The sequence below is a fragment of the Excalfactoria chinensis genome, chromosome 1 (assembly GCF_039878825.1).
Source record: "Excalfactoria chinensis isolate bCotChi1 chromosome 1, bCotChi1.hap2, whole genome shotgun sequence".
NCBI lineage: Eukaryota > Metazoa > Chordata > Aves > Galliformes > Phasianidae > Excalfactoria > Excalfactoria chinensis.
Window position 1 is genome coordinate 32,867,371 of NC_092825.1, and position 13,218 is coordinate 32,880,588.

At 42.2% G+C, this 13,218-nt stretch overlaps 1 protein-coding gene across 6 annotated transcripts in view; it reads right to left on the bottom strand.

Moving 5' to 3' along the window:
* Positions 1 to 13,218, bottom strand: part of GRIP1 (glutamate receptor interacting protein 1) — a 297,390-nt gene that overhangs the window by 256,112 nt on the left and 28,060 nt on the right. Inside the window, exon 1 of one of the 6 annotated variants that reach the window (XM_072327164.1) lies at positions 1,085 to 1,121. The exons of the other annotated variants lie outside the window; for them this stretch is intronic. The gene's annotated coding sequence lies outside the window, so the exon portion shown is untranslated. Of the gene's footprint in view, positions 1 to 1,084; positions 1,122 to 13,218 lie in introns of those variants that run through there. 6 annotated transcript variants of the gene reach the window in all.

Genomic DNA, 13,218 nt, shown 5'->3' on the forward strand with positions numbered 1-13,218 from the left:
TCACCCAGCACTTGTCTGTTAGATAGAAAAAGTTGCTCAGTGCTGCTCCATGCAAGAATGCTTGGATTTCTTATGGTTTTTCAACGCAGACTCAGGCAATGCAGCTATTTCTCCAGTATGTTGTTTTTTTTCCCCCCAAAATTTAAAGGTTCAGTTACGAAGATATGAAGACCTTCCTGGTGGGACCGAGCACAAATTTGGATGTTTATTTATCTCCTTTATTTAAAGAAAGCTGCTGAGCTGCAGTTCTGTAGTGTGACTGTAGGAGCTAGCCTGTGTTCCCCAAGGGCAGCCAATGAACACCGCAGCTGTCGGCGTGCCGACAACGTGTCATGGATGACTTTGCCACCCGCGCCATGGGAAATGCCTGACTTCACCTGTGAGTCGGCACAAGTGACAGTAAAGCACAACAGAAAAGTAAGGCAGATGTGCTGTCCCAGGGTTTTTAAAGCAAGCACTGACCTTGTGAAGTAGCTGCTACCCTATTTTTGTTCCTTCCAAATTTATGGGAAAGTAGAGTTTATTTTAAGTAGAAATAATTTTGAACACGCTTCAAGTTCTGCCTAATGGAAAATTAGATCATGCGATGGAAAAAATGATTCTCGATTAAAATGAAACAAACATACTGCAGAAAATACTATGTTTCTGATGAAATATCCAATGAAATCGCTACGACCTCATGCTTAAACAGAAGCACGGGCATAAATACCTTTAATAAAATAGATTGCCATGTTGCAGTAGCTAATCAGGTTTTAAAAACCTTTCCATTTCTGTTCAGTTTTATTGCATAAAGGGAACATCCAGATGAAACTCATAATAGAAAATCCTGAATGTTTTGTTCCATCGTTGTCTACACCATGTCTTACCTTTGATGCTACAGCAATATCCCCAGCTCCTAGATCTGAAACCAAATCAGCAAGATGCTAACAATACTGCCTTCTTTCTTTTTCTTCAAAGAGAACTTCAGACAGGATATTAAAAAACATTTCATCTCCAAATATGTAATTACCATATATTTAGCGTATGACATGCAAAAATAATACTAATAAAAAGTATCAAAGCAGAATTTAATGAAAATTCATACCTTATTTTGTTGGGTTTTTTTTGCAACACATCCTGCAGCCTTTCCATGCTCCCTCACCCTCCTGTCTGGATGCTGTACTCAGAGAGAAAACCAGATCTGCTCTTCACTTCCAGTGTGTTCCAAAGCACCATTAGCTCATCTGAACGCAACACAGAGGAGCTTCACATCTCCTTGAACACGTGTCAGTTAGTAAAGGCACTGTTATGTTAGCAGACACTGAGAGCCACAGCCTGTACCTCCAAGCCAAGTGTCTTGAAAAACAAGAAGAAATAGATGGGCTTTTGGCTCATCACTAGCAGCCCTTGAACCACAGCACGTTTTTGAACCCTAAACAAGTTGCTTTCTGCAACCCAAAGGGAAACAATAGTTTGCAGGCAGGTCAAACACCTCCAAAGAGCCTCAGCTGCAGGCATGAGAGAGAGATAAAAACTGAGGTAAGTTGTACATGAAGTCAAGCATCATTCAAAGTGATTGCTAAGAAAGAAACAAACAAAAAAAAAACCCCACACAATAAGCACACCCCAACACACTGACTCTAATAAGACTAAGATGAATTATTCCTCCATGAAGTCACAGGAGGAGAGGAAAATTTGAGGGACAAGGAGGGACAGTAAGAAAACAAGAGCTGAGAGCACCTTAAATTCTTCCTAGCTATCTCAGACTTCTGCAGTGGTGACTCATCTGCTCCAGCAAGTCAGCTGGGTGGGAGCCCACGAGACACTGCCCACTCCACAGACTGCAGATGCCCCAGGGGTGCTGACCATCCAAGAACTACACAAGCACACCCACTGCATGCTGCCCATGTGGGTTAACCCACCTAAGGGCAAAGCAGCTCCCTCCCTACCAAAACTGGACTGAGGACACTCATATAGAATAGACATAAGCAACTTACCTATTGCAGATCCAACTGTTTTAAAAAGCTTTGACTAAACAGACAGCTTCCAAGGGACATAAGCTATTGTCCTTGGGCAAACCTGGAACAGTTTTCTCATGGCCTCTTTCAGGTGTCTGTCTTCCTTTCAATGGACAGCCTGTTTGCTGCTGAGGTTTAAAAACTCATGGCCTAAATATTTGTTTGCAGCTGCCACAGTTCCAGCTGTTCCAGTTCTGTGGTTCAAGCTTTGTTGCCCTGTACAGGTAAGCATCCATAGCCTTAGCTCACAATAAAACACTGAGAAAAACTTACATAGCTACCTAATGGCTTCCCCACACTCACCAGTGCTCTTACTGCTCAACAAGGGCCAACCCAAAGGCCCTAGGACTGCTAAGGTGTGTTTATCCAGCCAGAACACAGGAACAATTTGAACTGAAGTGGTTTTTTTCTCTCTTTTATATCTGTTCTCTGTAGTTCATGAACACATTATTTTGTTCCACTTCAACTGTAGCTTGGATCTCGCTGTTAATGTAAGCTTTCAGAAGCTGACTTCATGTCCCAGGAGATGAAAACAGCTTTACCCTCAAGGAAGAAAGAAATAACAAGTGAGGTTAACTTGCCCACAGGCCATACAAGGTCAAATAGCATGTCATATACTAACTGCAATACTCCATGCGAAAAGCGAGGCTTCACATCACAGCCTGTCCATGCTGGCAGAGAGCCCACAGACCATAAGCATCTCCAGACATGGATGGCCCAGAATACACTGGCACTACAGCTAACAAGGCAAGCAAGTATGAATAAAATCAGGTGTGATTTGCAATCTAAGATATACAGTATCAAGAAGCACAATAATGTTACTCTGCTGTTTTTTTTTTCTAACCCAGATGTGGCAAACCTATTCACATAGGCTATTACCATATTGACAGCATGCCATACAAATACAGCTAGCTTACAACACAGCAAGTTTCTTGCACAGCCTTCACCTGAAAGGAGTGAATCTACATTAACTTGGAAATGAAATCATGATCCAAAACCTTTTAAAAAAGTGAAGCAAGTGATAAGAATCTCAATGCTGCAGCCCTTAAACTATATATAGATACTTACCACAAGGGCTCAGGGTGATGGGTGGGTTTGTTTGGGTTTTGGGCTGGGGTGAGGGAGTGTATAAGCCTAGCATATGGGTAAGAAGACAGCTGTATGAAAACTAAGCAACTCCTAGTTGTAAAGTAAGGTGACCCTAGGCTATAAAGCAGCAAGAATAAGTCCTGACATTACTGAACTGAGCAAATCAGGACACTCAGGATATGGTAGAGAATAAACATACATGAAAGCAATTTTTTTTGTCAGTCTGTTTTCACAAAACAGCCTCCACTAGGGAAACATTTTCATTGTGGCTGACTTCTCTGGATGATGAAAGGAAGGTTATGTCATTTTCGATCAGACAGTACAGGAATGTTACAGGAAGGCTTCCCTCTCCCTTTCAAGTTTTAGCTGTACAGATCTTCAAGGTTTACACCCCAGCCTGATGCTGAAGCTTCCTGCAGCTCTGCTGATAAGATTTGCCATCTGAAGCCAGCATTAAGATTTCTATCTACTGATGAGGTATAGGAAAAATAAAACAAAACAGAATTAATATACACCAGCGGCAGTGGTACACTGCAAATTAGCAGCACCCTCATCCTGATAGATAAGGTGTTTGGCTGGATGCAGATTTTTCTTTTCCATTTTCTTAAGCAATACCTCAGCCCTTAGAGGTTACCTCACTTCCTACCCCACATAGAGGGCATTCCTATTTGTCACTGACTATTCAAATTGGCAATGAAAACAACGAGAGGGATTAAATCGGTTGATAGATCATACCCACAGAGGTGGCAAAAACCCCGTGTCAGGGAGGGGTCATTCACTACACTCATGAATTAAGACTTTCAAGCACTATAAACGTTTGCTGTCACTGTACCTTGTGTTGAATTACACAATTTAAGAACCATGGGGGAAAAAAACACCACCTTTTTTAAATTACCCAGATGATTCCCTGAGGAAATTAAGCTTATTTTATCGCATTATCTGCCCACTCATTCTTTAAGTCTGTTGGCTGACTCCAGCCAAATTTTAAAGAGAAAAATAATTATGCTCTTACAAATTTACTTCAAATCAACTGCTGAGAAATGTTGCTAGCTAATTTTGCACTAAGCCCCGCAGTTGCTCATAAAGCACCACTTGGTAATGGCCACTACCAGGTGCTGTGCCCATTGCAAGGGTCGCTGCTTCCTCCAGGGTGCTGGCAGAGGGGCATTTCAGGGCCAGCAGACAGCTAATGAAATCAGGCTTCATTAGCTGTGATGCTCAGACACCCAACTGTTATGTCTCATCATTGCTATTTACCTTTTCACTTTTTCACTAAGGAGCCCATTAGCCGTGACTAGGCAGGATCACTGAAAGAGGCAGTCAGTAAGTGCTATCAGATAGACTTTGACAGCTTAAAATCTCATCCTGTGCTGTATAATGGTGAACACACTCTGAGACAAGGTCCTACCCAATGTTTCTAGCAACTGGCAGAGCAGCAAGCACTGGAAAACCCTGGGAAGACAAGCCAGGATTGATCAATGGTGTTAAGATATACACATGTGAGAGATGTGAGTAGAACAGATGAAACCTGTGCAGTGATAAAAAGTGAAGCACAGTTAAAACAGAAATGTAACATTAAATTTGCAGGCAAAGTTTCTGGACACTCACAGTAGTCTGAGATTTAAAGAGGCTTGATACACAGAGAAACAGAAAAATAGCTGCGAAAGACACTTCAGCCATAAGTGCCAAATTCTTTACGCTGAAAACGGTACGTTTTTGCACAAAGAACATACAGGTTCAGAAACAGTTTCAATGTGTCTACAGGTTTTAACCACCAGGTAATAAAACACAAGGACTCAGATATTTGAAGCTTTTGAAAATTACACTAAGTGTGAAGGTCCATCACTGTTCCTAGAGATGGGGCCTTACAGCTGCTCATCCTCCACCACTGAGGAAATGATAGGGAGAGAAAGACTCTGTCCAGAGTAGCAACAAGAAAAAATTACTGTCGTTTAGCTCAGACTAGAACTCTTCTAGCCCAGGTTGCTGTCCTAATTCTTAGCATAAGTTGATTCTTCAGAGGACTGTGCTGTTCTGAAGCTCACGAGATACACCTGCAGCATGCAGCAATCAAACTAGCAATGGCAGACAGCACCAGCACAGCTCCCTTGGCCCTGCTCAAGCGCCACCTCCCATCTTTGCTGTCAACAAGGTACTCCTTTTCTCATACACCCAACTCCTCCAAACTCAGTTTATGAAACCACATTTGCAATCTTAAACTGAAAGAGAACTTTCTCTTGACCTTCTCCAGTGGCATCTATCAGTATATAAGATCCCTAACCAGTGCCTCACTTGTTCAGAGACAGCATGCCTCACAGCTGGCTGCAATGAGAACAGCACTGCTGTCCCAGAACATGGTTTAAGGAATCCCACATTCTCACTGCTTCCAAGAACACTGAAAGATGAAGAACCCACAGGCTGTTTCTCTTTCTGGGAGCACCTGGACTGCAAAGAAGGCAACCCACAGCTGGCAGGGCATTAGTGAGAGCACACAAGCAACCCCACACCATACTGCAGGCCACTCCTTAAAACTGAAGGATGCCTTATTCTTTGGTCTTGTTACCTGTATTTTCATTAACAAAGACTACAGCTCATCAAACTGTTCTCGGACAGGAAAGAAAAAACAAAGAAAAGAAAAACACTCCAAGAAGCTGCAGATGCTGCATCCCTGGAGGTGTTCAAGGCCAGGTTATGTGGGACCCTGGGCACCATTTAAGAGCTAAGAATCAATGGCTATGGTTAGAGTTTGAGGAAAATCCTCAAGATTTAAAGAAAATACTGTTGTGCAGACTAGATTCAAGTCTGAGTCTTTTTTTTCCTCATCCTATCATTAATTTACTGTGCACAACACAAGCTCTGGATGCAAAAATTTCTTATTTTGATTTTTTTTTTTTTTTTTTAATGAGAAGCTCTACAGGTTTGCCTAAATCTACCAAAGGGTTGATGACATAATTGGGATTTCCACAGGAGAGTTTTCTACAGGGTTAGTGGAGAGGTACAGCAACCCTTCCCTGGCACACCTTCCCCTCAAGCACAGTGCTCATACTTGTGATTGGAGAGGCCTGGGTAACAGTCCAGACAAAATCACCACTTCAGTCTAATTGCACGCTCACAGGATTCCATGGGCTAGCAAAACTGAACTGAAAAATCACTGCTAGAAAAGCACCTACTGAAAAATGGCTTTTCTTTCCTTTCCAAGTTGAGGCTTATGATAAGATGCGCACTGGATCAGTAGCACATTCACCAGATTACAAAGAAATAATACGTACATTAGTACTGCAGCTGGGAATACAATTTCAAGGTGCTTCTAATAAATGCTTTTCCATCAAAAAGAAGGTGGGATGCAGATCCACTAAGATGATCAGAGGGCTGGAACACTTCCCCTATGAAGAAAGGTTGCAGGAACTGGGCTTGTTTAGCTTAGAAAAGAGAAGGCTCTGGGGAGACCTGGTTGTGGCCTTCCAGTACTTGAAGTGTACTTATAATCCAGAGGTGGAATGGTTGTTTACAAGGGTGGATAGTGCTAGGACAAGGGGGAATGGTTTTAAACTGAGACAGAGGGAGATTTAGGTTAGATGTTAGAAGGAAGTTTTTCACACAGAGGGTGGTGATGCACTAGAATGGGCTGCCCAAGGAGGCTGTGGATGCCCCATCCCTGGAGGCATTCAAGGCCAGGCTGGATGTGGCTCTGGGCAGCCTGGTCTGGTGGTTGATGACTCTGCACACAGCAGGTGAGCTGAAACTCAATGATCATTGTGGTCCTTTTCAACCCAGGCCATTCTATGATTCTGTGATAAGTAACAGAACACAAACCTACAAAAAAAAATAAACTGGCAAAATGCTGCTTCATGTTGGTTCTTTCCATATTTCTTTACTGGGGTTTCATTCTACAGAAGAGCATATATACACACACACTATTGTACCATTTTCTGAAGATGTAAATTTTACCAATGCAAATTTTATGGGTACCAGTAGATGGCACTTAAAAAGAAAGAAAAAAATAAGCCAAACCTGAAATGCTAATTTATTCACAGGACAGAATTATATCTCAAGGATTTATTCTAGTAAAACACACTGAAATCTTTTATTTTTAAAGCACAACTCCAATGAGATCATACTTCCAACAAACAAAAAAACCCATGACCAAAAACAGGCCGATGCCATTCAAACTACCAGCAGTTCTCCTGGTAGAAGAAAGGTTGTGATATCTGCCTGCCTTTCAGTGATACACACATTGCTTGCAAACATTCTGTGAGTTTCCATAACAAAAATTATAACCTTTTTAATAAGAGACCGAGACATTTTCCAGTCTGTAGATCTTTGGGCAAAAGCTTCTACCCAAATGTGGGATGGGAGGTGGAAGGGGGTAGTGTTACTACATGAAAAAACTGAGAAGAAACTCCTATAAATAAATGCATTGCATTTTAGCTTTCCAGTACACTGCAAAAAGCAGAAGCTATTTCTCAATTAAATTGAATGTAAAGTCAACATAGAGAGGGTCTACCACCAACAGTGAAATGGCACATTAAAGTTCACCTGGCTTTAGGATTTTTAACTGGACTATTTAAGAGACAGTAATGTTTAGAAAGCTGTTTCCACCAGTAAAACCAGGCCTAGCAGCAGTGCAGGTTTCCAAATAACTTCCTCTCTCCCAAAGAATTCTCATTTAATCCATACCTCACTACACAGCAAATTCAATTCACTGGCTACTGTTTGTAAGATGCAGCAGTATTGGCTAAAAAGTTTTAGCGGGCTAATTATTGCTCACTGTCCATTAAAAACAGCATCATCATATGCATATATCACGTGACAAATGTGCTGGAAAAGCTAGTCCTTTAATTAAGCACAAGACTAATTATTTATGAAAACCACTTACTCATTTACTAGATACAATCCAAACTTCATGGTCCATGAAGCATGATAGTATTCATTTGTATATGCAGCAATAAAGTTTCAGCTGCTGTCTGAATTCCCTCTGACACAAGGCTACCACAGAACGAGAGAAAATGAGCATGTAAACAAATAATTCGAGTGCATAAGCAATATGGGAATATTTGTCATTCTAAGCAAGAGAGAAATCAGAAGATGATTACAGTAATGTTAATGTTAAATTAAATAAATTCACTGTCAACTCCTTCCTTCTTTGAGCACAACTAAAGTCAGGACTTGAATGTCTGACCTTCTTTAAAGGGCAGGTCCAACCCACGTCTTTGCATTTGAGTCTCTCTCAAAATTGAAAAGTTTTCATGATCAGACTGTGAACACTTTAGCACAGTTTCAATTCATAACAAAGTCAGAAGTCAAAAAAATAGACTGCTGATAAGCACAGTATTCAGTAATTCAGCATATAAGTACAGTGGCCTCTGCATACCCAGTACACTTAATGCATTATTTGCTCCCCATACACTACATCAAAAGCCACAGGTTTTAACTCCGGTGGCCTTACTATAAGCAAGAAGGGAAGTGTAGGAAGGCAGAGCAGCCTGGTACACACCTTTGGCCTCACAAGGGAAGCGGAGGGCAGTGCTGAGCTCTGCTCTGTGTGACAGCAACAGGGCCCGAGGGAACAGCATAGAGCTGTCAGGGGAGGGACGGCTGGGGGTCAGGGAAAGAGTCTGTACCACAGGGCAACGGGCACAGCCTCGAATGCTGGAGTTCAAGGGGCATCTGGATAGTGCACTCAGATACAGGATTTCAGTACTGGGTGGTCCTGTGTGCAGCCAGAAGCTGCATCTGACAATCTATGCAGGTCCCTTCCAACTTAGGATTATTTTTGATTCCATAGATCCAATAAAACTATTGGCATTAGCTGATTAGTGCCGTTCTGAGTCAAACTGTATGAAGCCAGAGGCAAACAGTTTCCCACCCCTTGGAGGAAACCTGACACCTCAGACCATATTCAGAGAATTTATGGTCCCTTAGTCTTTCTATGCAAGGGAGAAGCAATGAGCTGCAACGGGTCTGTGAAGCTTACAGCAGATGTTCCCCAGCACAACCACATCAGAGCAAAGCTGGGAACACCAAAGACACCATCACTCGCTACAAAAATACTAAACAAGATAGCCACACATGGTCTTAGGATTGCACATTAATAACAAAACAAACAAAAAACAGTGAAAGCATCTAACTGTCCAAAACACCAAAAGCTTAAAGACATGTCTTTCCAAAATTCAGCTAATCCTTGCATTTCTGTAACTGCACAGACAGTTTTTGGAGAGGAAAGACTCCCACCTGCTTCTCAAAGTCAAGTTGTAGAACTATGAATCCCCTGCCCGGATTAGAGTTTTAAAAAGGACATCTCTTTACGTTGCTAACTACAAAGTCTTTTGTTTACGGCTCTGCCTAACGTAGGTCCCCATGAAATCCTGCATTCGAGGCTGCCCCGTGTTAGAGATGAGCACTGACCTCAAGCAGTGTCCCTGCTCAGTTAGCAGCCTTCTGGCAAAGGCACCTTTGGAAGTTCAGCTTCTGCAGCACACCTTCACAAACACTGGCACTGCTGCAGCAATTCACAGCCCTGCATGGCGAGGCATGGCTCTTCCTCCAGGTCGCCACATGAAAGTCACTACAGCATGCAACGCGCTCAAGGAAAGAAGGATGAGATTTCCCTTTTCAAAAGAATTACTGCAAAGTTACAAAAAGATTTCAAAGCCATTAGCATTTATTTTCTAGCTAAACCATATCATCACACAGCCAGGCGCAGGGTCTCTGGTGAGCTTCCACTTCCCGCTGGCAGTTGCAGAGGATGCTTTGGGCTGGGAAGCGGCTGCTGGCTGGTCCTGTGGTGTTGCCATGACTGCGGGAGGAGAAGAGCAGCAGGGGACTGTGTCTGGGAAGGCACAGGGCAGGCTCGAGGCCCTGTTGCCCCACTCAACATGGTTTTGCAGCAGGACAGCAGCATGGGAACAGAGACCAGGATGCTGGGACCCTCCAGCCCCAGTTCTCATCATCGCAGGCAGTGATGGGAAGGAACCACCATGGTGCGACATGCACAGCCCACAGTGAAGATAATAGCTGCTACAGGCTACTTTTTCATGAATGCACATAATACGGAAGTTTTCAGCATCTAATGTCACATAAAAGTGCTGATTTCAAATTAGGAATTGTTCTATTTGACAGCACAGTAAGTGCCACAAAGTGGGATTTAGTGCTCACAGTAAAACGTTCAGGTTTTTATATAGACATACAGAAGGCAAGGGAAAAATATCTCAAGGGAAATCTGCACCAAATCAGAAACCACCAGAGGACAGGGAGATTAAAATTCTGGGAGCATTGTGTATTAAACGAGCAGTATACTATTCAAAAAATCAATTGGAGCAAATTCAGTACTTCTACAATTATTATAGCACAATAAATGTCATTTTGAAGGATGAAGGCTGGCTATTTCAAAGGTTTCGATACGGCACTTCTCTGCTGCTTGAATTGTGGTATTTTTAAACCACGGTATCAGCCAGCCAAATAAATGTATCAAACACCTTCGAGCAATGCACTTAAATGAGAGAATATTCATAAAGGCTTTAAAAAAGCATCTCAATTCACTGACCTAAATATTACAAAGCAAATCACCAGACTGTCTTCTACATACAACTATGCTGAAAAATTTCAATTACTTCTTATCTTATAATTAAACTACTGGCTTAATACTTTGCATTTCTATGGTACCTTTCACCCAAGGAGCTTAACGTGCTTTACAAACATTATCAGCTTTTACAGTTAGCTGGCTTTTGTGATGAGACACTATATTGTGTATTTCTAGTTTGAGGTTATGTTAATTACGTACAAGTGAAAAAGGATCTCAGGTCACGCCAGGTAACGTGAAGTTCATCTGAATAAACTAAGTTTTCCTGAATTCATTAACAAGAAAGAGAATGCAGGGAAGCGAGCAGGAGGAAGGCTCTACAAATCCCACCATACCTAGATGTTCTGCTGCTGCCATGCTTAAAAATGTACTCCTTAATGGCACAGACACATCAGGATGTTAAAGCCCTTTTAAAAATCGGTGCTAAATAAAACAGGAAAATTTAACTTGCATTAGTTGGCACGTTTGAATATTTCATTGCTCCACACGGTAAGTTATGAAGAAGTGGATGGCATTAAACATCTGATGCTCCTTCTTGGCAGGATGCGCTGATTCAGCTGTTTACAGTTGTAACAGTGCTATTGGAGCAATGACAACTCGAGCCCTCTCAGATATAAATCACCCTGACTATTCCTAAAGCAGCTTAAAGCATCAGAAATCTTGCCAGCTGTGGACTAACCAAGCAAGACACGGAGGTCCAAGACAAGCCACCAAGTAAGTGCAAGCTCAATGCATTGAAAAGTCAATATACTTAAATATTTTGAAGTAATGAACAATATTAATATACTGCTCACTGCTGCAGAATGCATCGTCCTTAGAAGACAAAGGGATATATATATATATATTTTATTTCATAAAGCTGTATAAAATTTCAGACTAAGATAAAATGGAGAATGAATGCCTGAATGCAGAGGTGCCAGGATGAACACTTGTGCAATGGCACAACCTCCATGTTCACCAGAGTTATGCAGTGGGTTACGTGTTCCACAGAGCCCACATGCTTATCCTAAAAAACCACCTGAGCAATGCTTTGGAGAGCTTTCAAGATTTATTGGGACCATCTATTTTTCCTTTTCACCTGCAGTGCACAGAGTGACATGCTTTGTCCCTTTGGGTGAAGATTTCACAGGGCTTTAGAAACCAAGTGACAGCAAGCTATTTGGCACTAGCTGTCACTCAGCTTCACAGGCTCTGACAGGGATGGAGAGTGTGTGTGCTGTCCTGGTTCTGCTCACCTAGTGGGACATTGGACACATGAGCACTTGGGACACCAAGCCCTCCTCAGGCTGTGCCACAAGAGACGTGGCCACCAGCTTCAGCCATACAGAGGACAGGGCAGGCAAGGGGAGGAGGCCAGGCAGGCCACTCACTAGCACATACACTGTCATTTAGAACTACTTCATGTCTGTTGGTTTGTATTTCATATTTTACTTTATCTGGAGGCCAGGTAAACTTTTTTGGTCGTGGTTTCTGGTGTTATGTTTTGTTATTGTTGTTTTTTTATTGCTTTTTTTCCACACCGAAGGTGGTGATGCACTGGAACAGGTTGCCCAAAGAGGTTGTGGATGCCCCATCCCTGGAGGCATTCAAGGCCAGGCTGGATGTGGCTCTGGGCAGCCTGGGCTGGTGGTTAGCAGCCCTGTACATAGCAGGGGGGTTAAAACTCAATGATCATTATGGTCCTCTATGATTCTTTTTTTCTCCAGCCCCCCATGGTTAGGTCAAACATATCATCAAACAGCTTCCAGTGGTTTACATTAAATCCATTAAATTGCACTGCTGCAAACGATGAGGTTATATATGGCCTGAAGCAATTACAAAAAAAAATCTCTTTCAGGTCAAGTGGAAAGATACAACTCGTTAAGCCAGGGTAAAATCAGTTCTGGCCTGGAGACGAATCTTTCCTTCTGTCTGAATAAAACTGACATTTGTATTCCACACTACAGTTTCAACAAACTAAAGTTAATTAATTTAGGACAGCAATTCTTTTAATGCTTTTGGCAACATCCTAAAGCAGAGAACGCAAAGTTAACTATTTATGAAATTCCCAACTCCTAGAAGAGAGTGGCAGCTGCACAACTCAGCAAGCCTGAAAAATGATGCAAACAGCTGGGCCTAGTCCATCTCTGATTGCTGCATTTCCTCTCATCATTTCCCAAATGCATTTTGCAACCAGATACTTCTTTTCTAACTAAGTGATTCATGTCGTTGCCTCCTACCTTAAATCCTCACTGCGCAATGATCAGTTCCATGCTATAACCGATGCTCATTTGTCATTTCTGAATTACACCGTTAGCTCGCAGTATGTTTAAAAACACAAATCACCATACACATTTTTATAGACAGACACACAGCGACAGAGAGACATAAAGAGAAGAAGAGAGAGAATATATCAGAAAGACAGTAATGTGTCGTAACATTTACCAGTCACTTGCCAGAATCAATTCCTGATGAGATGAGTGGACTAATTTCCCCAGAGACAGATCACACTGTATCTCACGTAGCTGCAGCCTTACTGCCCTGAGAGTAAAGCACAGCCCTTCTTCCACTGAG